The 23,607-nt window shown below is 38.2% G+C and overlaps 1 protein-coding gene across 4 annotated transcripts in view; it reads right to left on the bottom strand.

Moving 5' to 3' along the window:
* LOC106079137 (relaxin receptor 1-like) overlaps positions 1-23,607 on the bottom strand; it is a 327,070-nt gene that overhangs the window by 276,575 nt on the left and 26,888 nt on the right. For 2 of the 4 annotated variants that reach the window (XM_056032401.1, XM_056032400.1), the window contains exon 1: positions 16,313-16,446. The exons of 1 other annotated variant lie outside the window; for it this stretch is intronic. The gene's annotated coding sequence lies outside the window, so the exon portion shown is untranslated. Of the gene's footprint in view, positions 1-16,312; positions 16,447-23,607 lie in introns of those variants that run through there. One more of the 4 variants, XM_056032403.1, reaches the window with a different exon arrangement.

Genomic DNA, 23,607 nt, shown 5'->3' with positions numbered 1-23,607 from the left:
TCTATCATGTCCATAGCTTCTTGTTGCTTTGCTAGCGGCAAGCGACGTGGTGGCTGTCGAATCGGTCTGGTGTTTCCAGTGTCTATTCGATGTTGTACCATGTTTGTCCGTCCGCAGTCTGTTTCATCAGATGGCAGAATATCTTCAAACTCAAGGATCAACTGTTCCGCTTTGCTGTACTGCTCATCTGATAAATTCACTTTCATTTCTGTCAGGAGCTTGGTAATTTGTGGATTGAAGGTTTGGTGGAATTAACGATCGTGATATCATTATTACAGTTTCTTATCAGGTCAAGAGTATTACATATTGCGATGGGGCTGTCTTTCTCTAGATGTCTCTCCTGTAGGCCGAGGTTCATGATTCTGACGGGCACCTTTTGATCTTTTCCGACAAGGACCAATGTTTTTCCTACTGCCATTCCGCTGTTGTCATTTTCAATGCCTTCCACTATCGCCGTCATCGTTGCAGTTTGACCATGCTCTAACTTTCCCCAGATAATTGCTTCAGACTGAGCTGGCAAACTTGTATCTTCTGTCAAAAGGATTCTTCTTATTTGACCATTCTCTTCATCTTCATCCCCGAGCAAGGGAATCTCAACATCACCACATTTCAAAGTACCACCTCCGATGTTCAGAGAGAATTCACATTTCTGCATAAAATCGAGCCCAATAATACAGTCATCCGTAATGTTAGCGATCAGAAATTCATGTATAAATGACTGATGCCCGAGCTCAAAGTTTATATTTGTCAGTCCATGTATAGGCATCATCTCTCCACTGGCCGTCTTCAAGGAGTAAGAGTTCACTCTCTTGATTTCGTTCTTTTTGACAATGTCTGGACGAATGACTGAACGTGAGGCACCAGTATCTAGAAGAAAACGGTAATTTCGAGATCCAATTCTACCATTGATGTACAGACTTTTATTCTTCCCTAACACAGCGACTGGAATTATAGTTGCAGGGGCTGTCATGTTCTTGATCGCCGATTTTTGCCCCATAAAACCGGCGAAAGTTAGTTTCCCTGGTAGACATGAGCACCTGACCTTGCATCTGTCTCCGGTCTGTGCTGATACTCTGTTTGTCGGGGAAATCTTCTCGTGCAGTTCCTTTGTAGATGGCCAGGTTCTCCACAATTCCAACAACGTACACTGGTTCTATTCTGTCCTTCTTGCTTCTTATTTGGTCTGCGTTCTTCTAGCACTTCAGTTACCCTTCTGAGAAGTTGTGTAAGATCTTCTTCTTGGACTTCCAGCATACGCCCATGATGGATATTCTTAGAGGCGTCTTTGGCGGCTTCATAGGAGAGGGCGTAGACCAGAGCTTCGCTGGATTTGCGCTTACCACTGATTCTTATTGCCTTCTTCAGTTCTGGATCTCGAATAGCATCAATGAATGCATCAGTGATAATGACGTCCAGAAAGTCTTGTGCTGCTGTTGGATATGCCAAATGAGCAAGACGTTCTATGTCCGCCTCTAGCTCTTGCAAGGTTTCACCGGAGCGTTGTTGTCGGGTTTTCAACTGAACTCTATAAACTTCTTGTAAATGTTCATCTCCGTAACGGAGCTCCATAGCCTTAACAATGGCAGCGTAATATTGTTGATTTGTTATTGACTGAAGCAGTTCTGCTGCCTTCCCTCTTAAAGCTAACACCAGAGCAGTCGCTTTCTCTTCTTCAGTGTTCCAGTTATTAACCTTGGCCGCTGCCTCAAACTGTCTTTTGTAAACAGTCCATGAGATGGATCCATCAAACACAGGCGGCTTTATCTTCCCAGAGATTTCGGGCACTAATGTTTTTGTTCTAGTACCCCGTTCCTTACTCAGTTGTTCTTGGACATGAGTCCTTATCTCTTCCATTTCTTTTTCCACAGTGTTGACTCTCTGGTCAATCTTCTCGTTCATAGAGCTCATCTGTTCATTTACTTTTTCATTCATGGCGTTTATTTTCTTGAAGCTCTCCTTCATTAAGTCCATCTGGCCCTGCATGTTACACAGGATCTCTGTCTTATCTGGGTTTAATTCAAATATGTATTCATCTGGATCTTGATCTTCCTCAATAAGGGCCTGTCTTAGGCGTTCTGTTAGTGTTTCTTTGTTACCATTGAGCTGCAGACCTCTCTCACGAAGTTCTTGCCTTAATTCTTTGACCAACAGCTGGTTAAGTAGTTTCCTCGAAGACATTTCAGCCAGAAAATATCCCACTTCTGACACCAATTGTTACGTATTTCTGATTTTCTGGCTAAATGTACTAGGCACACAAATAAAAGAAACACTGCAAAGAACTTGACGACTCAACTTTCAGCTTTAAATAACTTTATTGAATTATAACTATAACAATTCGTCACTGTAACATGTAGCGTATACGTCTTACATCGACTGTATCGACTGTAACGGCTCAAGTCCACTCTCTTCTACTGTCTCGCACAGTAGAGAACAGTATCGACGACTGTACTGACTCTTTTCACATGAACATCTCTGGTTTATAAAGAGTCCCTAATCGCTTGTCTATTGTTGCAAAAACACTGCTAGTACCCTCTGGAACAACATGGGAGGAAACATCACATCCTGTTGTTGTTTATACATGTCGATTCCAGAGGATGCCTGCTGCAGTGTCATCTCGCCGAGGTCACACGTAGTGACCTCTAACTGTCACTGTTCATTTGTCACAATGCCCCCCTTCGTAAATCTGTTCGTCCTCTGGAACAACACGTGAGGCACGTCCCATCCTGTCTTTGTTTACATGCATAGATTCCAGATAACACTCGGTGCTGTGTCATCTCGCCGGGGTCACACATAGTGACCTCTACCTGTCACTGTTCATTCGTAACAATATAAAGCAGAAAGTAATGCGTATGTATGTATGTATGTATCGAATGGAAATCAATCTTGATAAAACTTGGCATAAATGTTCCTTGGGTACTAACTGGAACCGTAGCGTAAGTTTAGTAGCCCTAAAACAAGCTTAAGACCCTCCAAAAAAAGTTGCTCAACTCTATGAAAGTATTTCTTGGATCTAGGTCACATAGCCATGTCTACATGACGAGACAAGACGGAGAGGTCACGCATGCGCAGAGATGACAATCTCTCAAACCGTAAGTCTAATTCACGAAAACATATTTTTTTACTTTTACACATGAACATACAAAATAGTGTCTATTCATTTCATTTTTAATAAAAGTCAACATTCAAATTTCAGTCTCCAAAACATTTTTTACATAAATTCATTCCCTCTAAATGTGAATAGCTTTAGCCGCGTTGACACACATTTCCATTACTCGCGCGCACCATTATATGTACCGCTTTATGGGCGTAGCCGGGGGTGGGGGTGGGTGGGTGGGGTTCAAACCCCCCCCGAAATGAAATCCCCCCCCCTGCCCCGCAGGGGGGGGGTCGGAGTTTAGTGACTGATCTTTTGCTTTAATAGTGTTTATTTTATGTGAAATTTTAATACCAAACCATCACTTGCGGGGCAGGGGGGGGGGTCGGAGTTTAGTGACTGATCTTTTGCTTTAATAGTGTTTATTTTATGTGAAATTTTAATACCAAACCATCACTTGCCCTAGCACAGCCAAGGGGATTTTGAGTTTAAAAACCCCTACCAGGGGGTTTTGAGTTGGAAACCCCCTACCAGGGGGTTTAGAGGGGTTTTGAGTTTAAAAACGCCTACCAGTGGTTTTGAGTTTAAAACCCCCTACCAGGGGTTTTGAGTTTGAAACCCCCTACAAGGGGGTTTTGCATTTAAATCCCCCTCTTCTATAAAAAAAATGCAAACGACAATCCCAAAATTCCAAGAGCACATCTAAGAAAGATTTTGATTTTAAACCCCTCTCCAAAATTTACGATAAACCCCTCTTCAAAATACAAAAGCAAATTACACACCCAAAATTGTATGAGCGTAACCAAAGGGGTTTTTGAGTTTAAACCCCTCTTCAGCTGGGTTTGAAGCTAAAAATACTTCATCAATATAAAAAAAAAGCAAATTACGCACTCAAAATGCTATGAGCATAGCCAAATGGGATTTTAGTTTAAACCCCCGGTCAGCGGGGTTTGAAGCTAAAAAATAAAACTTCAAAATAAAAAAAAAATCACATTTCGCAATCAAAATGCTATGAGCGTAGCCAAGCTTATTGGGTGTTTTGAGTTTAAATTTCCCTTCAGAGGGTTTGATACTAAAAAAATACCTCTTCAATATAAAAAAAAAGCAAATTACACTCTAAAATTCTTTGAGCGTAGCCAAGCCAATGAGGGGTTTTGAGTCTCAACCCCTCTCCTCCAGATGGCTTTTGTAAAAGTTTAAAACCCCTCAAGATAGTTTTGAGTTTAAAATCCCCCTACAGAGCGTTTTAAGGTTGAAAGCCTCTCTCTTCAATATTATTTCTAAAGCAAACTACAGTCACCAAATTCTATGACCTTTAGCTAAATGTGGTTTTGAATTTAAAAAAAAAACTCCAGATATATTTTAGTTTAAAAGCCCCCAACAGATGATTTTGACAATAAAATTTCCCTTTTCGATATAACAGCTAAAGCAAAATAATCACCTAATTTTAAAATCGTAATCAAGAGAAGTTACACGTCTACCAGTGGCTGGGCTCCATTAATAAAGTGCAATGAAATTGAAAAGCACTGAATGTGGCTCTACAAAGATGGCTAAGACGGATTTTAGGAGTCAGTTATAGAGAGCGGGTCTAAATCAAGGAAATCCTATGCCGAAATGGGAGTCGACCCCTTAGTAAGACAGAGCGTCGCATGAGGTTTGCGGGACATGTTCTCCGACAAAATGAATTACACATAATAAGAGTTGCGATGACATCCTAGTTACCTAGTACAACTTGGCGCCACACTTTCATGAAGATCCTCAGAGCAGGTGGGAAGAGGCTTCGGACATTGCCAGTGACAGATTTTTGTGGAAACAGCTTGCCAGCGAATGCGCCGAACGGCGCGGGAGGGTGTAAGTCAGTAATAATAGCAAATTAGGTTTTTCAAATAAAACTTTTTAAAAGCAAAATAATGCACTGTAGGTACCTCAGAATATGCATTTAGTTGGCTTTCAATACCATAATAGTGCTTGGCGGCGGGGCTTCGCCCCGCGCTGGGGAAGCTCTCAGCACTCCCCCAGACCCCTTGCTGGCAAGGGCGAGGGATCTACACCTACGCACGGTTTTCACCATGGCGACGCGTCTTGAGGTAATGAGCTTGCAGCGAGGATGGCTGCCTGGTCGTGCGGTTTGCGCGCTGGACTGTCGTTCGGATTTATCGACGGTCGAGGGGTTCAAACCCTGCCCGCTCCCATCCCCCGTCGACCTGCGGGAGGTTTGGACTAGGAAGTAAACTATCTTCAACTCTGAAGGAACATCCGAAACATGTAAAAACAAAACAAAACAGCGCTACAAAAAAAAATAAAAGAGATGTTGACTTTTGACTAATACATTTATTTTGAGTTATTTTTAAATCATTGAGAGTTCAATATTTTGTATTCTCTTATATATATTTGATTGACTATACTTTTAATTAATAATACACATTTAAAAAATAGATCTAAAACCTACTTTCATTTCATTGATAGCTAGATCTAAACTCTAGATCTAATAAAGTATTTTCTTTTTATTTGGAGGCTGGACCTCTTATATTTCTAAATAAATACTAATTATAAATCTACACTATTCTACAGAAAACATTTCCACTTCTATTGGTAGGGACAGTCTACATATAGCTTACAAAATTAAAACAAAAAAAAAAATTATTTATTTTATAACTAAGTCTAGAATCGAGATCTGTACACAATCATTCTCCGCTTGGGTAAACCATCTAAATAAATAAATTATAGCTTTTATAAAGCGCTACTTTCATGCTTATAGAATGCTCAGAGCGCTATGGTCCCATCTTATTCGTGGACTAGTGCTGCCTTTAGGCGCTCATTTAAAATGACTCTGCCCGATTCGGGTGTCGAACCTCGAGCCCCCTTCATAGCCAAACCAAGCCACGCTCAAGCGTACTTAGCCACTCGACCACGCTTACCACGTTCTATACTCTAGATGATACTATGTCTAGATCAACTTCTTATCTAAATCAGATTTGTACACGAATTCAAACGAAATAAATACATGTTATTAGTAGAAAGAAAAAACCCGAGCAAAGCCGGGTCAAATTAAAGCTAGTACAATGTACATTTAAAGATAAAAAGACACGTTTATTACGTAGGCTAAATGACAGATCCACGAGGGAAATCTTGTCCTATATGTTCTATAGAGTGAGGCAATAGATACATTTAGAACAAGTCAGCATTAGTCTTCAAGAGTCTTCTTTTACTTCAAATATATAATAACTAATGTGTCATGTTACACAAAGCTTTGTTTTATTTATGGTTTTAAATATAAACAAACATGAACACTTCAATTTCCACGATTCTTAAATGATCACATTCATCATTGTATAAACCTTTCTTTTTTTTTTTTTTTTGAAAGGGTATTGTAAGTACTGGCGTACGTCGCAAGGTTTTGCCAAAAGTTTATGTACAAATCGTGCAGGTTTCTTACCATACAGCTATTAATTCATTTCATTACAATTCCTCTATTCAGCTTGCAAATTTATCGTCCAAGCCTGGGTGGAAATACCTGGACATGGTTGTCGAAGAAGCTCTAACTTTATTCAATCAATTTGACAGTTGATTGAATGTCTTTGGGAGAGAAATGCCAGTGATTTTGGCCACACTCGAAAAACTCTGGTTTGACCGTTATCATTTTTAAAAGTATAAAAAAAACCCCACTAAATGTGGCTACAGGACAAGACCATGTTTGATTCACTTGTAGACACTAGTCAAGACTGAACTAATACACGTCTAGGCACATGTTGCGCACCGTCTTCTAAAGTCTGGATCAATGGTCCTATCATTAGAACTGTACATACTCGGACTCTGTGTAGATTTATACATACGCTTAACCAGGACTTTTTTTTTTGCTGGGAGAGGGACAAATCTATCTATCTAGACATCTAGCATTCATAAGTAATTAATTGTAAGCTATTCGCTCTTACGAAACAGCCATCCGTTTCATTTAGGAGGTTTTTTATTTATTTTTTTTTTCTTCTTTATTGTCGGACAAAAGAAAATACTTTTTTTTTTTGGGGCTTTTTGAAAAATCGTGTAATAATAGCATTCACTTCGACGCCATCATGGTCAAGCGAAAACAACAAGGAAATCCGATAGCTTGGCAACATTGAATAGAGATCTTAGTTTTTTAAAAAATGTGAACAGCAGGCCTTTAGCAGAGTGGCTCATTTATCTTCTTTTCTGAGCAGCCAACTCTGGTTTCTGGAGACAGTCCAGATAGCCAGGTCATTGTAAATAATGTTAGTCTTTAGCTCAAGGTAAAGAAGTTGGCCAAGTAAGAGCCATAACTCTGCAGAGTTCATTCAAGAAAAGACAATTAGCTTCCTTTTTATCTGGTCGTCCTTTACTGAAAGTGCTTGTGTCCTTGCTTTTATTATGTTTTGTTACAGTTATTTTTTTTTTTTTAGAAAATATTTAATTTGTATAATCAATCGGGGCGACTCACATAAAAGTATGGACGATAGTGTCGTCATGCCTGGCCAAACTAAAACAAAATGTTTTTAAAGTTCTTAAATCAGTAACAGAATTAGTTTGTTACCTGTCACTGGCACTGTCGTTCGACCACATATGACATAGACAATATCAAAACAAAAACACTGAAGATTTGATATTAATAATAAAAATCAGTTCTTCGGGTGTCGAGATCAAAAATGAAGTGGCCTACATTCTTTTTCGCATCTGACGCAGACAAAGCTATTTTCTGTGTGAATGTCATGCTGAAATTAGCTCTTTAATAGAAATTCCAGCTTCGTTCTGGGATATGTCCTTATGCCAGATTTTAACAAAATTAATCCATATTAACATCATTGAAATAACACAAGTGCGTCTTTAATTAAGTCTGCTTATAGTGTGATTAGCTGCATGTGTTAAGCCGTGAAAGAGAAGTTTTTGAGTTAAACAGAATAGAATAACCTTCCAGGCCAGATGTTTATGCATAAAATAAAAGAGTAACATGCCACGTGACGTATAGAGTTGATGATGTCTGTGAAACTGCAGTGTGTGGTAAAAGTTGAACACAATAAATCACAAGTTACGTCCCTTTCTTTATAGGTAAAACTAACTACGCCATTAAGAGATCTATAGGACAGGTGATGTAAAGGTCATCAGTTTCTATAGCCGACGGTTAACAAGGTGTCTTGTGGCTAGCACAACGACTAACTGACTTTACTTTCCCCATCTTGTCAGGTATCCAGTGCATTAGAGTTTGGTAGATTCAAGGGCAGCCCTAAAAATTCCGAAATTTAAAATCATTCTCTAGGCCAATATTGTATGTTTCTCATTTCCATTTCTATTACCTTCAGTATTTCACTAACATTTAAATGACTTTCTTCCTACAAAAAAAACCCACAAAAATAAAACTTGTACACAAAATCTTAGCAGTAGTCTAGTCAGGCATCACATTTATTTGAATATAATATTTATTTTCACAATAGAGAGATTTTTTACATATATGTTTTTGTATCAATAATGTCATTCATTCAATGAATTTTTTTTTAAACTTAAAAGGAGTTTGCGTTAAACACATATTTAGCCCCTGTATGCATGTCTTGTTAACCCTACATTACACATCCCTACGTTGTTACACACAAACTCACTCCTACTTCGTATTCACAAAAATGACCATGAATATAACAGTGAAATGAAAGACCAAATCCAAAGTAGTCAATGCACCGCACCTAGAACATAACAGAGGCCAAACATTGATTTTCAAAATTTAAATAAATACACACACACATCGTTTAATAATATAACTCCCCTAACCAATAACTGCATTTTTTACTTGATTTTAGAAGTAAGGTATAGCACAAGTATTCGCATTCAATATTCATAATGTTAGGAACAAAATGACACGCATAGCTAGTATTTATTTTCAGCTCATGTAGTTGTGTAAGATCTTAGCATGACAGATAGACATGAACTGGCAGCACACATACACATGAGGAGTATCCCAATCGTCTACATAAAAGACACACCGTGACACATCAGCGCCAAAAAATGACATTATGTACCGGGCTGGTACATCAGCTAATACTGGAACTGGTACGTTTTTAATGAAAATATTGTTTGCAAATGTAACATCTTCAAAAAATCGATTATTAAAACACGCTATATTAAAACTCCAGTTGAAATTAAAGCCTTTGATGAAATTATAAGTAATTGGTACTGACTGACTTAAATAGAATCGAACTACAGCTCATTTGTTTACATGGTGGTTTCTACGCCCACCATACCAGTCAATACCAGTCATATTTAAACCGCTAATACACACACACACATAAATGCGTCTATTGTGAGCGTCGATTCATAAACAAAGTATCGATACACTAACTCGACCTTTGACATTCTTCCAACTTTATCCCGGAACTGGTTTCACAACCGCAGCGAAAGACCTTTGTTTCTTTTAAGCTTATCTTCCATGTACTGATCGGTCAGCTCCCTGGCGAGTTATCCCGCAGGACGGTCTCTTCTGGAAACCTTAGGGTCATCTCTCTAAGTCAATCTATCAAGTGGGCTTACAAATCAACTTACAACATTGGATCCACAACCAGTACCTCCCCTTCTCTGATGTGAATATATCATAATACTTACGTAACAACACTACGTCATTTTACACACTCACACACATGCACTTACTCTTGTTCAGCATGCCGAGTCTAGTCTGAAAGAGAGATGCCATCTGGTCAATAATAAATAAGCTCCTAGAGGGTCAAACCATTTTGTGTTGTGTCTGGACTGCGACATGGACGTAGCCAGGGGGGGGGGGGGTTCAAACCGAAATCCGAAATGAAATTCCCCCTCAGGGGGGTGGGGGGTCGGTCTATGGTGACTGGCTTTTTAGCTTTGAATTTGTTTATTTTAAGTGGAATTTTAATACTAGACCATCAATTGCCCCAGCGCAGACAATGGGGGTTTTGAGTTTAAAACCCCTACCAGGGGTTTTACAGTTAAACCCCCCTCTTCTATAAAACAAAAGAAAACAAATAATGCAAACGACAATCCCCAAATTCCAAGAGCACCGCTAAGGAAGATCCTTATTTTAAACCCCCTTCCAAAATTTACGATAAAACCCCCTCTTCAATATAAGACTATCCATACATCAGTCACCAGATTCTATGAGCGTAGCAAAGAGGGGTTTGTGTTTAAAAAAAAACTCCAGCGGATTTTGCAGCTAAAAACCACCTATTCAAAATAAAAAAAGCAATATGAGCGTAGCCATAGGGCATGTTGTGTTTAAACTCCCCTCCATCGGGGTTTGAAGCTAAAAAATACCTCTTCAATATAACAAAAGCAAATTACACACTAAAAATTCTATGAGCGTAGCCATTACGCGTAGGACGTAATCATCTTCTTTTTTGAAGTAACGTCTGTATTATATAAGATTGAGTTTAAACCCCCCTTCAGCGGGGTTTGAAGCTTAAAAATACCTTTAAAATATAAAAAAAAAAATTACGCATTCAAAATGCTAGCCAAAGGGGTTTTTGAATTTAAACCACCTTCCTCCAGTTTAAAAAACCTCCAGATGCCTGTAAGGCAGGGATTCTCAACCTGTGGATCGCGACACCCTTGGGGGGTCGAATGACGATTTTGCATATTCTGAGGTATCTACACATTATCCTGCATTTAAAAAGCTTTCAAAAACCTAATCTGCTATTCTTACTTTTGAGCTACGGACATTTTTAATTTCTGGCACTCCTGTCGCGGGCCATATTAGGGAAAAGATACAAAAAAGAAATGAAATAGACCAGATAACATTTATTAAGGAAACCCGTTAATTAACAATATGTTTGAAATTTATCCATTACCAGCCTCTAAGTATTCAGCTTCATTAATAAGACACGAAGTCGGAGCACTTCATTTATTTTTCGTCCATGAATCGTTTACAAGCCGATTTCTATCCACTTGTTTTTCATATGAAGTTTTCTGTTGATTTCATTTAAATTTGACGTGATGTCGCATTAATCACCAAAACCCAGATCCTTTTAAGGTCTTTCAGTTGAGACGTCTGCATAAATCATGCGACGCTCTGTAACAACCGTCATAAAAATGTCTATTTCTCAGCTCAGAATGCTAGCAGCTCCAAAGTATGCTGTGTCACAACTATCTATGTAGTTGTGTAGTAAAAATGTACACTGTCTAATAGCGCCGCTTTCATCAATAGGCGATGACGTCATTTGTGCTATTTTATTATTATTTTTTTGTGTGTGTACTAGTTTCTCTCCCGTTGTCGCTTCGTCGTAATTTTTCATATGACATCATTTTTTTCTTTTTCATCGTTTGGTACATTGACTCCATCTTGTGCTGTAGAGCCAAGCTGTATGTTTGGAGTTCTTGGATTCTCCTTGTGTCTTCGGTACTGGATAGCCTTATCGTTGGTCTTGGTATATATTCTTGAAGGATTATTTTGACCCCTGTTTAGAGTGGGTTTTATATCACATTGTAAAGTTATTTTTAATATAGATTCGGTCGTATTCATATTTTGTAATTAGATTAGAAGATTAGAAGAATCTGTTATTGTCTTTCTATAGGGTCTCAGGTTTTTCGTCTGAGGTTTCAAGTTTTAGGTTTCGAGCCTGAGGTTCCAGATTTCAGATTGCGGGTTTTCTATATCTAGACTTGAGTGTTACATTCTGACGTGAGTTTTGTTACTACTCTGAACTTTGATTCTTTATCGGTGGACATTCGTCTTGACTAGAAGATACTGGTGTTACCTTGAACAGTTGATATGAAGTGATTAATCCTCTAACAGAATCTTTGTCTTGCAATGAAATATTGCGAGGAAAATATTAGGTGGTTATTATTGTATTTGAAATATTAATTCAGTAGTTAATTAAACTATACTATGATTTAGTAATTTTCTTATGTCATGCTATATGTACTTGTAATCATTTATCATTACCACTAGTCATATATCATTTCATTGTATAAATCTCACTGAATTAAATTTATAGTTTAATTTAAATCATCATACACATCGTTTATTAGTTTATGTACAACTGGGTGGGTATGGTGTGTCTGTTGGGCTGAACCTTGGGACTGGAAGTAATAATAAATTATAAATTAATTATAACACGCATACACATTGCAATTAATATTACTTTTAATACCTAGACAATTTAATAATTTAGTAAATTAAATCTTAAGACCTGACAGATTTTATGGGGGTTCGTCCCTGCATTATGTTATAGTATTTTCAGATTCTAGACACCTGTTTGTGTTACAGTACTATTCATTACAGTGCCTAGTGGCTGTACCTTGTATTATCGGGATAAGCACTGCATTTTTTGAGTGAGATTTTATCAATGTGATTATGACATATTATTGTTGCTAACATTATATTTTGTATGTAAAATATTTCTTTTATTTACATTAATAAGATACATTATTTGTTGCATGCCAAACTGAGTTGACTTGGTGGACCTATACTGGAGTTGTGATCTGCTTGTCGGGGTTCTCACGTTGTCCTGGTGTTACCAATTGTTCCATGTCGTCACTAGTCTATCTTCTTGGTGCTGAGGCAGAGTCTATCTTCTTGGTGTTGAGGCAGAGTCTATCTTCTTGGTGTTGAGGCAGAGTCTATCCTCTTGGTGCTGAGGCAGAGTCTATCTTCTTGGTGTTGAGGCAGAGTCTATCTTCTTGGTGTTAAGGCAGAGTCTATCCTCTTGGTGCTGAGGCAGAGTCTCTCTTCGCATGAGAAAGCACAGCTAAGTGGTGTTTTTTTTAGTTGCTACTAATATATCTTGTGCTCTAGTTCATTTGTCTGATTTTCCCTTGTAACTTAATTTGTTTGGAAATGTCTAAGATGGAGATTAGGTTTTCGGTTAATTCTCCATTTATAGCTGATGGGCAAGCATTAGGATTTATAGGATTTACCGCAGACTCATTTTCTTGTCTCTTATTGGTAAATGTTTTCGTTCTCCGACCACTAGACGTAAGCAAGTAGTCATTGCTTCCAGCTCACACCAAGAATGATGTTTTATTTCTTTAGAATTGGTTTCACATTGCCGTTTAGTGTTAGGACCCTCAAAAACGTCCACACTTTACTCATCAAACATGTTGGCTTAGAATGTTGGGCTACAAAAAAGGTGACGATCTGTCCACTTTTTTCTGCAAGTTTTTTCTTACAGATTCCACTTTTGAAGTTTCTTTTTGGCTTTTCAAATTTATTGACGCAAGAAAATTGTTAATGGCGAGGAAACACTAACATTGGTACAAAAATAATTCGATTCAAAATACAGAATTGATGGTATGTTTCATAGACATAGTGGAAATTGATGGTATGTTTCATAGACATAGTGGAAATGGATGGTGTGTTTCATAGACATAGTGGAAATGGATGGTATGTTTCATAGACATAGTGGAAATGGATGGTATGTTTCATAGACATAGTGGAAATGGATGGTATGTTTCATAGACATAGTGGAAATGGATGGTATGTTTCATAGACATAGTGGAAATGGATGGTATGTTTCATAGACATAGTGGAAATGGATGGTATGTTTCATAGACATAGTGGAAATGGATGGTATGTTTCATAGACATAGTGAAAATTGATGGTATGTTTCATAGACATAGTGGAAATGGATGGTGTGTTTCATAGACATAGTGGAAATGGATGGTGTGTTTCATAGACATAGTGGAAATGGATGGTGTGTTTCATAGACATAGTGGAAATGGATGGTGTGTTTCATAGACATAGTGAAAATTGATGGTATGTTTCATAGACATAGTGAAAATTGAATGGTATGTTTCATAGACAGTGAAAATTTCACAGAACTAAAAATAACTTCCAACTCTGTCGCCGAAAACATAACGCTGTGTTTTTACGCGAAAAAAAAATCAAAATGAATTTTAAAATACCATCGAATGAAATTCATCGAAGTAATATTTAGAATTCTAAGGAAATATATATTTTTCCATAGCTTTGAGGAATTTTCTACACTGAGCGCTCACGCATCAGCGGGCCGGATAGCAGCGTATCGTGGACCGAATGCGACCCGCTCTAGAGTTTGACCCACTTGGAATTATGAGTAGCATCTTCAAGATTTGTTTGACTCCTTACACATAAATTCATATGAGAGGTCACATTAATGACTTCTGTCAAATGAATTTTTTAAGCATCTAGAATGCATCTAGGTCTCTAGCTCAATGTTGGGGGATTCTCACCCTAAAAGTTAGTTGCAGTAATCTGATCTTTGAATGTTAAAATTCCGTTTGCGTTCTTTGAGTATTGAAATACAGGCGGGACAAACAAAGAAGAGAAAACGAGGTAAAGAAATGTGATGGCGAATAAATGGAACCTAAAGAAAAACTAAGAAAATGAAGAAAGAAAGTTTGGACATAAATAGACAGAATAAATCCTATCACGAACTGCATGTTAAAGAAACATCACTGATGGCAACTAAATAAATGTTTAAAAAACAACTTTGTGCTACAAGCAAATAATGTTAGAATTTCATTCTTGATTTCACAGAGCTGAAAAAAAAAACACCTATTTCCTAAATAGTTTATTAAAATACTTCCGTTAACTGGACACCAGAGTGACCAGAAACACCAAAGTACATTCTGTTTATTAACATGTTGTTTATTAATATGACACCATATATAAGAATATTCAGTATATTTAAAGAATTGTTATGATTATGAACATTTAAATGACAAGACCTGTTGTTGTTGTTTTTCCCCCATCCTCTAAGACTCTAAGACATCAATCTGCACTACATTTATTAACAGATTAATTAACGAAGATTTACCCAGGTAGCAACCTTGAGGTCATGGGTCATGGTCGTGCCCTTACGTAGTTGGAGTTATAATAGTGTGGGTGTGAAGTACGACCAATCCAAGCACAATACATGAAATAACTTCAATACGTCATCATCACACTTGTGTCTATATGGTTGCGGTTCTATTGGCGTTTTGTTTTATCTGTTTAATTGGTTCTAATCACTTGCACTTTTTGATTACTTATGTTCTTTAAGAACACTTTTCATCAAATATTCGAAGACATCTGGACAACAATTTGTGTGCAATTGGAGAATATTTGAAATGTGTAAAATAGCTTCCTACCTGGTGTAAAGCTTTATGCATAAAAACTAAAAGCGAATAAAAGACTGAAAACATTAAATACCAAACTGGAAACATCACAACGGGCATACCAGTTGATTGACAGTTGACTAACTAAACAATGAACTGACTGACTGACAAGCAGAATGATAGGTGACCAGTGGAATAGATAAGCTGCGTCATAAGTAATGAGATAAGATATTTAGAGTGTCCAGAAAAATGAAAGTTTATACGATAGTATAGAGCAGTGATGCCCAAAATACGCTTATATTTCAATACACACAATAATGTATTTTTATATAAATATTGATCTTTATACTTCAAATGTATAAATGTATTTAGCTTATAGAATATATAGTAAGAAAAATGGAAATTCGAAACTAGATCACATTGGCTATTGAGCCCTACGATGACCTGCTGACCACTGTCAGAAACGCAACCCAAAACTGTATGACCACAATATGAGGTCCACGGGGATAGCAGAGACCTTCCTGCTTGGGACAGTACCAGGTAAATGAAGAAGAAAAAGACAGCGAAAGGGATGGGATTATAACATCAAAAAATGGACGAGCCAGAAAGGAATTGAGAAAGACTGTCGACAGATTGTGTGTGGTGCCCCAACAGTCCAACAGACTAAGAGACAGGTAAATGTTAAGATGAAACAAAATATATACGTGAAAATACATAATTATTTATCGCAGTGGCTTGGTTTTCGATTCTTTGTTCGAATCACAGTGAAGGCTGGGATTCGGAATTTCTGGATTTTTAAGGCGCCCAACACTAAAAGGTACCTGACAAAAGGAAGAAAGTCAAGGCGGTTGGTCGTTGTGTTGGCAACATGACACTCTGCTCGTTAACTGTTGATCTAAGAAACACATGACCCTAACATCACCTTCCCTATAGATCGCAAAGTCTGGAAGGGGGAACTTTACTTGACATAATTATTTTAAAATAAATATCAAAATGTATCATAATTGTGAATGTGACAGTGAGTTCTGTATAGCAGTCAAAAAAGTGAATATAAACAATACATTCTGTGAGAATGTGACAAAACCAAGTTTTAAAAAGTTCCCACGAAAACAATCTCCTAGTTCTACAATCTCATAGTTCTACAATCTCCTAGTTCTACAAAACAGTGTGCACACTTACCTCAGCACTACGTATGCAAAGCCATGGTCCATCACACCGTAACTCACACAGAATTTAGCATTACAGTGAGAGAGTCAAGGGACGCAATTCCTAGTGCTAAAAAAATACTCTTGTAAAAAAACAAAAAAAAAAGGGAGGGAAGCGGTAGTTGGATAAGATTAAATCGTTCTCTCCGCCAAGGCAAGATCAGATCGTGGGGCAGACAACTCGCATACAAAAAATATTTCTGTCACATCTTGATGCACCGGTCTCTATATGATAAAGCTAATCATTGAACAACAGATGCGTTCCTTATGATATTCTTAGAATAGACTATTACAAAACACTACACCTAAACTCCCAATTTGTTTAGTTGTGCTGTTCTATTGAGTGTCTGGAATATTACTAATTGCTACAAGACATGCTCCCTGTCAGCGCTAGGGGGAAACTTATTTACTGACAAAGGCGAATGTGCTTGTAGGATATATTTTATATATTTTTTTTTTTAAAAGCACATTGTTGTTTTTCCATGTAGACCTATTTCTTTTTACGGTACATTTTAAACTATGTCTAGGTGTTTGGCATTGCAGACATTGGAAGTGATGTTAGCGATGAACGAAACTATTTTTACAATTTCCTTAGAGTTATCAGGTACTATCCGTTGATTTAGATCTCAGTAGGTCTTGAAAACAAACAAGTAATGGTTAAGGGAGCTTCTACCAAGGCTGTGCTCATTGAGAAATTAGGTGGCAGGGTTTCAAAAAAAAATCGATTGTACAGACTACTGTGATAGTCAAAGCTGATTCACAAGATCCTCGCAAAGATTTTCCTTCAGGGGAAAGAACCAGGCAAGTGCAGCGATACGATGACAGCGTTGAGGCCAAACAGACAAGCTGACGTGTGCCCTAGGACAGGGTGAGGCCAAACAGACAAACTGACGTGTGCCCTAGGACAGGGTGAGGCCAAACAGACAAGCTGACGTGTGCCCTAGGACAGGGTGAGGCCAAACAGACAAGCTGACGTGTGCCCTAGGACAGGGTGAGGCCAAACAGACACGCTGACGTGTGCCCTAGGACAGGGTGAGGACAAACAGACAAGCTGACGTGTGCCCTAGGACAGGGTGAGCCCAAACAGACAAGCTGACTTCTGCCCTAGGACATTGATGTTAGTTCGTGTAGAGTAAAAAGAAATAAGGCATCTTTTGAGACCATGCTGACACTAATTCATCAATAATGACTTTTTACAATACCTCTATTCAAGTCAGAACTTCAGGGAACCAGGATCCAGGAACACTTGACAGCTGATCTAAAAAATATCTCAAACGATTTTCCTTGGAATTTAACAGTTGATGTATATCGCTGAGAAAACAATTTAATAGCTCGTTGGCCACACGGGGAAAACTGGCTTGACCGTTATAATTTTTCAAAGTAAACAATAAATAAATGTAAATTTGGCTGGAGACTACATCTAGGTCAACTAGGCGTAGTCAGCCGTCTTACCGTAATGATGCGATAACTAAATTTAGAGTAGTTTCAATTGTATTGAAATGTATAAGCGTTGTTTATATTTTTTCGTAAATCTAATAAAGATTACATCTAGATCTAGCAGAAAATCTAACCCTAAATCAGAACTATCACTAGTTTGTTTTCCTCACAGACCGAATCAGATCATGCGTATGTTATGGAAGATGACGGTGACCCAAGTTCGACACCCGAATTGAACACACATTTTTTTAAAAATTATGTTATTATATTTGAAGTTTAATAATGGATTCTACTCTATATTGAACGTTTTTCTTGTCAATGATTCTTTTGTTCGTTTTGAACTCTGCGTACAAAACTCAATGTGTTCCTGTTCCGTTATACATTATGTTATTCAAGACTTTATTCAAAAATTCGTTATGCTTATCCACAACTGGTTATTATATTTAAAAAAAAATTAAAGACATCTGCGCTCAAAGCTCATGTTATATGAAGTCGTTTCATAAAATGTAAATCTAACATTTGGATATTATGAAGATAATAGAATATTACAATTAGATATCTAAATAGTTTCTAGAATTAACAATTAGACTTAGATTCATTCAACGAAAATTATTACTTTGAAAAAGTGAATAGAATTGATTTTTAAATAAAATCAAATGTTTTGAAAAACTTCCTTGCACCAATAAAATACTGTCACTAGAAATACTTATGATTGCCAGGAACATGAGATAAGTCAAAGATGCTTTGCCTCATTCGAAAATCATTGCATAATACATGTAAGTGCAATGAGATTAATTAGTTGATTATTTTAGAGATGAGGAGGAAACTGGATGGTCAACTAAGACACTTGTTACCTAATATGTACCTAGTCACTACTAGGCAAGATGAGCCACTTTCACGTCAGTGGTTCAAATCTACGTCAAAATGTATCTCTATTGAACTCTATTTTCTTTACCTTCTTCTCTCTGTAACAATTGTACCATGTCAATGCTACTCTATGTCAAATGTCAGTGCTACTCTATGTACCATGTCAGTGCTACTTTATGTACGAAGTCAGTGCTACTCTATGTACCATGTCAGTGCTACTCTATGTACCATGTCAGTGCTACTCTTTGTACCATGTCAGTGCTACTCTATGTACCATGTCAGTGCTACTCCATGTCAAATGCCAGTGCTACTCTATGTCAAATGTCATCGCTACTCTAAGTGTGACGAAACGCGTCCCTTCTCAATACAGAACTGACCAGTGCGGAACTAAACCCCCCCTCTTAACCACTAGTTAGCATTGTATAGCCCCTTTTACACTAAACTGACCAGGGTAGAACACAAACAATCTATTACATCAAGGTTAGATCCAACCCCCAAATCATAGGCCATAAACACACATCCCAAGTTACACCCAGACGCCGAAACAAACGTACGCAGCCGTTCAGTTCAGAAACATTAAAATTGAAAGTTACGCCCCAAACGCCGAAACAAAAGCACGCAACCGTAAAGTCCAGGGACATTAAAATTTGGTGTCCACGTACATCCCTTTGAGTCGACACTCCTAACGCCCAGGGCTATTCAAATCGTTTCCGTCCGCTGTACCGTCGAGCGATGGTCCAGCCTGATAATTATGGTATGGTTCCGCTTTCATCCTCCTTCGTCCCCCCCCCCCCGGGTCGCGGGTTAAAGAAGTCAGGTGAATGAGCCCCGAATGAAAAGATTGGTCCAATTTAACAATTCTAAACTCAAAAGACTCGCTGGCCATTGGATCATCACTACTCTTAACATACCGTTCGGGAACCTATAAAAGCCGGAGACGAAAGTTTCAGGTTAATGCCATTCTAGATCAGAATCACTGAGAAGTCAAAAGACTCTCAAGTCAACGATTCATTTGGGAACTTGTGTAAGGCAAAGCGGGTGAGTTGGAAAAACTTTATCATTATTATTTAGTGTGTCTTCGCCTGTAACATTTATGTTCATGTATCATTACCTTGTTAACACTTGTTTGCTTCCAAATATTACATTTGTAAATCTCTATGAATATGTACTTCTTAATAACTCGTCAACATTGACTGTATTCCCAACGGTGGACATCCACCTTACAATTTAGTTAATCCTAATGTCTATTTATGCAATTGTTATTTATTCATATCCATATTCATCTGGACCTACTCGAGTCTAGATCATTTTCTTACCTGTGCATATGCACCTGTATATGTGCACATATATATATATATACATTATGATTGTGCTTGTTTTGGTTATGCACATACTGTGCTGTTACCATGCAACCTTAGGCCCGAGAATCAGTCTCGCATGTCTACCCCACTATTTTCGGCTTGTCGGCCTACATAGTTATGTGCCCTTTTCTACCCCCCCCCCCTTTTCTTCCTGTCACGGTCCTCTGGTCACGAGTGACCGCGGACTTGTTTACCTGTGGGTCAATGAGGTCACAGGGGCTACAACCCTGTAATATGGTCCCCCTGTTTCCCTCCTCATTTATGCCCCTGCCTTGTACATTTATATTTGTATTTGTATTATTATTATTGTATTATTTGTACAGCAATTATTACTAGACCTAGTAAAATGTTGTTGACATGTATCTTAGTTAGCCTGAGGGAGACGCTCCTATCAAGGATGCGCCCCTCGCCAACCAGCCTGTATGGTTTAATAATTCAGGCTCCTCTCATGTCTCATTTCATAGCCTCCTACACCAGGGCTGGCGTGTTTTGTTGCCTGAAGGCAGACCTCAGCAGCTCTCCACACATTCCCGTTGAGGGTGAGTCACTCATCACCCTCGACCCGAACCGAAGGCATTCCAGGCTGACGTCCCAGGACCGGTCTGCAACTACCGCAGGAGTAAGCCCACCGCGTGGCATCCTCATATTCATCACACTAGTGTCTGCCTACCTGCAGGGCCCCAGCAACTGGCTACAGCACAACAGAGCTTCAACTTATCCAACCCCGAAGGAGAACCTTGCATAACAGATAAGTGAGAGACAGCCGAATAAGCAAACCATACACGAATCTTTATGAGCAACATCCCAGTGATGATATTATCTTAAACGTTATCATAAAATCCTAAATCTTCCTGTACATCCCCCCCCCCCTCACTGATTGTATTTCTTCTTAATTTATCTTTATTAAATACTTGTTCTTCCACAAAATTAATAAGCTTTGCGTTTTGCTTGTACCTGTCTATGTGCCCATATAACATCAACCAAATATTTACCACGTTGTGGCTCTAAGACTTTACCCCTAGGAGTCGCAGGCCATCGTCCCCATCGGGAAGTGCAAACGAACCGATCGGCGGACTTATTCCACCACACTAAGTTAAATATCAGTGCTACTCTATGTCAAATGTCAGAGCTACTCAATGTCGAATGTCAGTGCTACTCTATGTACCATGTCAGTGCTACTCTACGTCAAATGTCAGTGCTACTCTATGTACCATGTCAGTGCTACTCTACGTTAAATGTCAGTGCTACTCTATGTACCATGTCAGTGCTACTCTATGTACCATGTCAGTGCTACTCTCTGTACCATGTCAGTGCTACTCTATGTACCATGTCAGTGCTACTCTATGTACCATGTCAGTGCTACTCTATGTACCATGTCAGTGCTACTCCATGTCAAATGCCAGTGCTACTCTATGTCAAATGTCAGTGCTACTCTATGTCAAATGTCAGTGCTACTCTATGTACCATGTCAGTGTTACTCTATGTCAAATGTCAGTGCTACTCTATGTACCATGTCACTGCTACTCTCTGTACCATGTCAGTGCTACTCTATGTACCATGTCAGTGCTACTCTATGTCAAATGCCAGTGTTATTCTATGTCAAATGTCATCGCTACCCTATGTCAAATGTCAGTGCTATTCTATGTCAAATGTCAGTGCTACTCTATGGAAAATGTCAGTGCTACTCTATGTCAAATGTCAGTGCTACTCTATGTCAAATTTCAGTGCTACTCTATGTCAAATGTCAGTGCTACTCCATGTCAAATGCCAGTGCTACTCTATGTACCATGTCAGTGCTACTCTATGTACCATGTCAGTGCTACTCTATGTACCATGTCAGTGCTACTCTATGTACCATGCCAGTGCTACTCTATGTGTCATGTCAGTGCTACTCTATTTATCATGTCAGTGCTACTCTATGTACCATGTCAGTGCTACTCATAGCATGTTAATAATCATTTATTGGATTACTTAAGCTACAGACACTGTTTTAAGAGTATTCCGATTGATAAATTCTCAGAAATGGAAGAAAAAACCTTGACCTATTCTGACACAAAGCTACATACCCTGAATTGAGGTGCAAGTCTGATAAAATTCAGGATTTGTGTTTAAGATCCGAAAATTTCACGGCCCCTCACAGCATGTATTCATTTTTAATATCTTCCCTCGCGCTGTCTGACAAGAAATATGGCCGCTACATCGAGACAGTGTGAGCGTTGTAAACCTGAGACATCTTGTGTCCAATCTTGTCATTTGATCCCCCCCCCCATGTCACGCCTACAGAGAGCATTGACGTCTAGTCGAGAAATAGATTTACTCTGGTAATAATGGAGACAAGTCAAATATTTCTAAGCAACTTGATACCACTGTTATCCTTGTACACTGAACACAGAATTTAAGGATGACTGTTATTACCTTTCTCAAATATAACTTTTCAACGTTTTAATAACTTGTATCTCTGTAATCTTTAGTGAAAGGTCAGAATTAACCTATTTATACAATGATGATGTGTTGGTGCATTTAGAGTGTGACATTTAGGCAGCAGAGGTCATTTCAGCCAACATGATCCAGGAGCGGTCATTTGTTTTTAGATCCATTATTTATATTATTATTATTAAAAGTTTGATCGAAGATTAAGGGGGGAAAAAACTTAGTTTACGAAGATAACAAAAAAAAAAGGTCGACAACACTAAACAGAATAGTTCTAATAAAATTATAATGCATGTTTTTCTTTTCTGATACTCAATAAAACAAAGGAAGACAAAAGTTGAATATCTTAATTTTAATGTTTCCTTCGAAAGCGGTTGAGTGCACATGCAGTTATGATTACATTTGATTACATTTGATTACATTTGATTACATTAGGAGAGATAAAAGAGTACATCCGTTGCCCTAGCAACAAAAAGGAATGAGTTAGCAACAAAAAAATATTTTTTAAAATAGATTTCTCCTTAAAGAAGCTGATGGGAGTTTTTAATTTCTTTTTCTATTTATTTCTTGTAATGTTTCGTCATTGTAAGGAGTCTTCCCACTACACAATCCACTTCTTCTAGTCATAAGTTGTATAGAACACGGTCCACTTCTTCTAGTCGTAAGTTGTATAGAAGACGGTCCACTTCTTCTAGTCATAAGTTGTATAGAACACGGTCCACTTCTTCTAGTCGTAAGTTGTATAGAACACGGTCCACTTCTTCTAGTCATAAGTTGTATAGAACACGGTCCACTTCTTCTAGTCATAAGTTGTATAGAACACGGTCCACTTCTTCTAGTCATAAGTTGTATAGAACACGGTCCACTTCTTCTAGTCGTAAGTTGTATAGAACACGGTCCACTTCTTCTAGTCATAAGTTGTATAGAACACGGTCCACTTCTTCTAGTCATAAGTTGTATAGAACACGGTCCACTTCTTCTAGTCATAAGTTGTTTAGAACACGGTCCACTTCTTCTAGTCATAAGTTGTATAGAACACGGTCCACTTCTTCTAGTCATAAGTTGTATAGAACACGGTCCACTTCTTCTAGTCATAAGTTGTATAGAACACGGTCCACTTCTTCTAGTCATAAGTTGTATAGAACACGGTCCACTTCTTCTAGTCATAAGTTGT

The sequence above is a fragment of the Biomphalaria glabrata genome, chromosome 6 (genome assembly GCF_947242115.1).
Source record: "Biomphalaria glabrata chromosome 6, xgBioGlab47.1, whole genome shotgun sequence".
Lineage (NCBI taxonomy): Eukaryota > Metazoa > Mollusca > Gastropoda > Planorbidae > Biomphalaria > Biomphalaria glabrata.
Note: the sequence above shows the minus strand (reverse complement) of the source record. Positions and strands in the feature narration are given on the sequence as shown.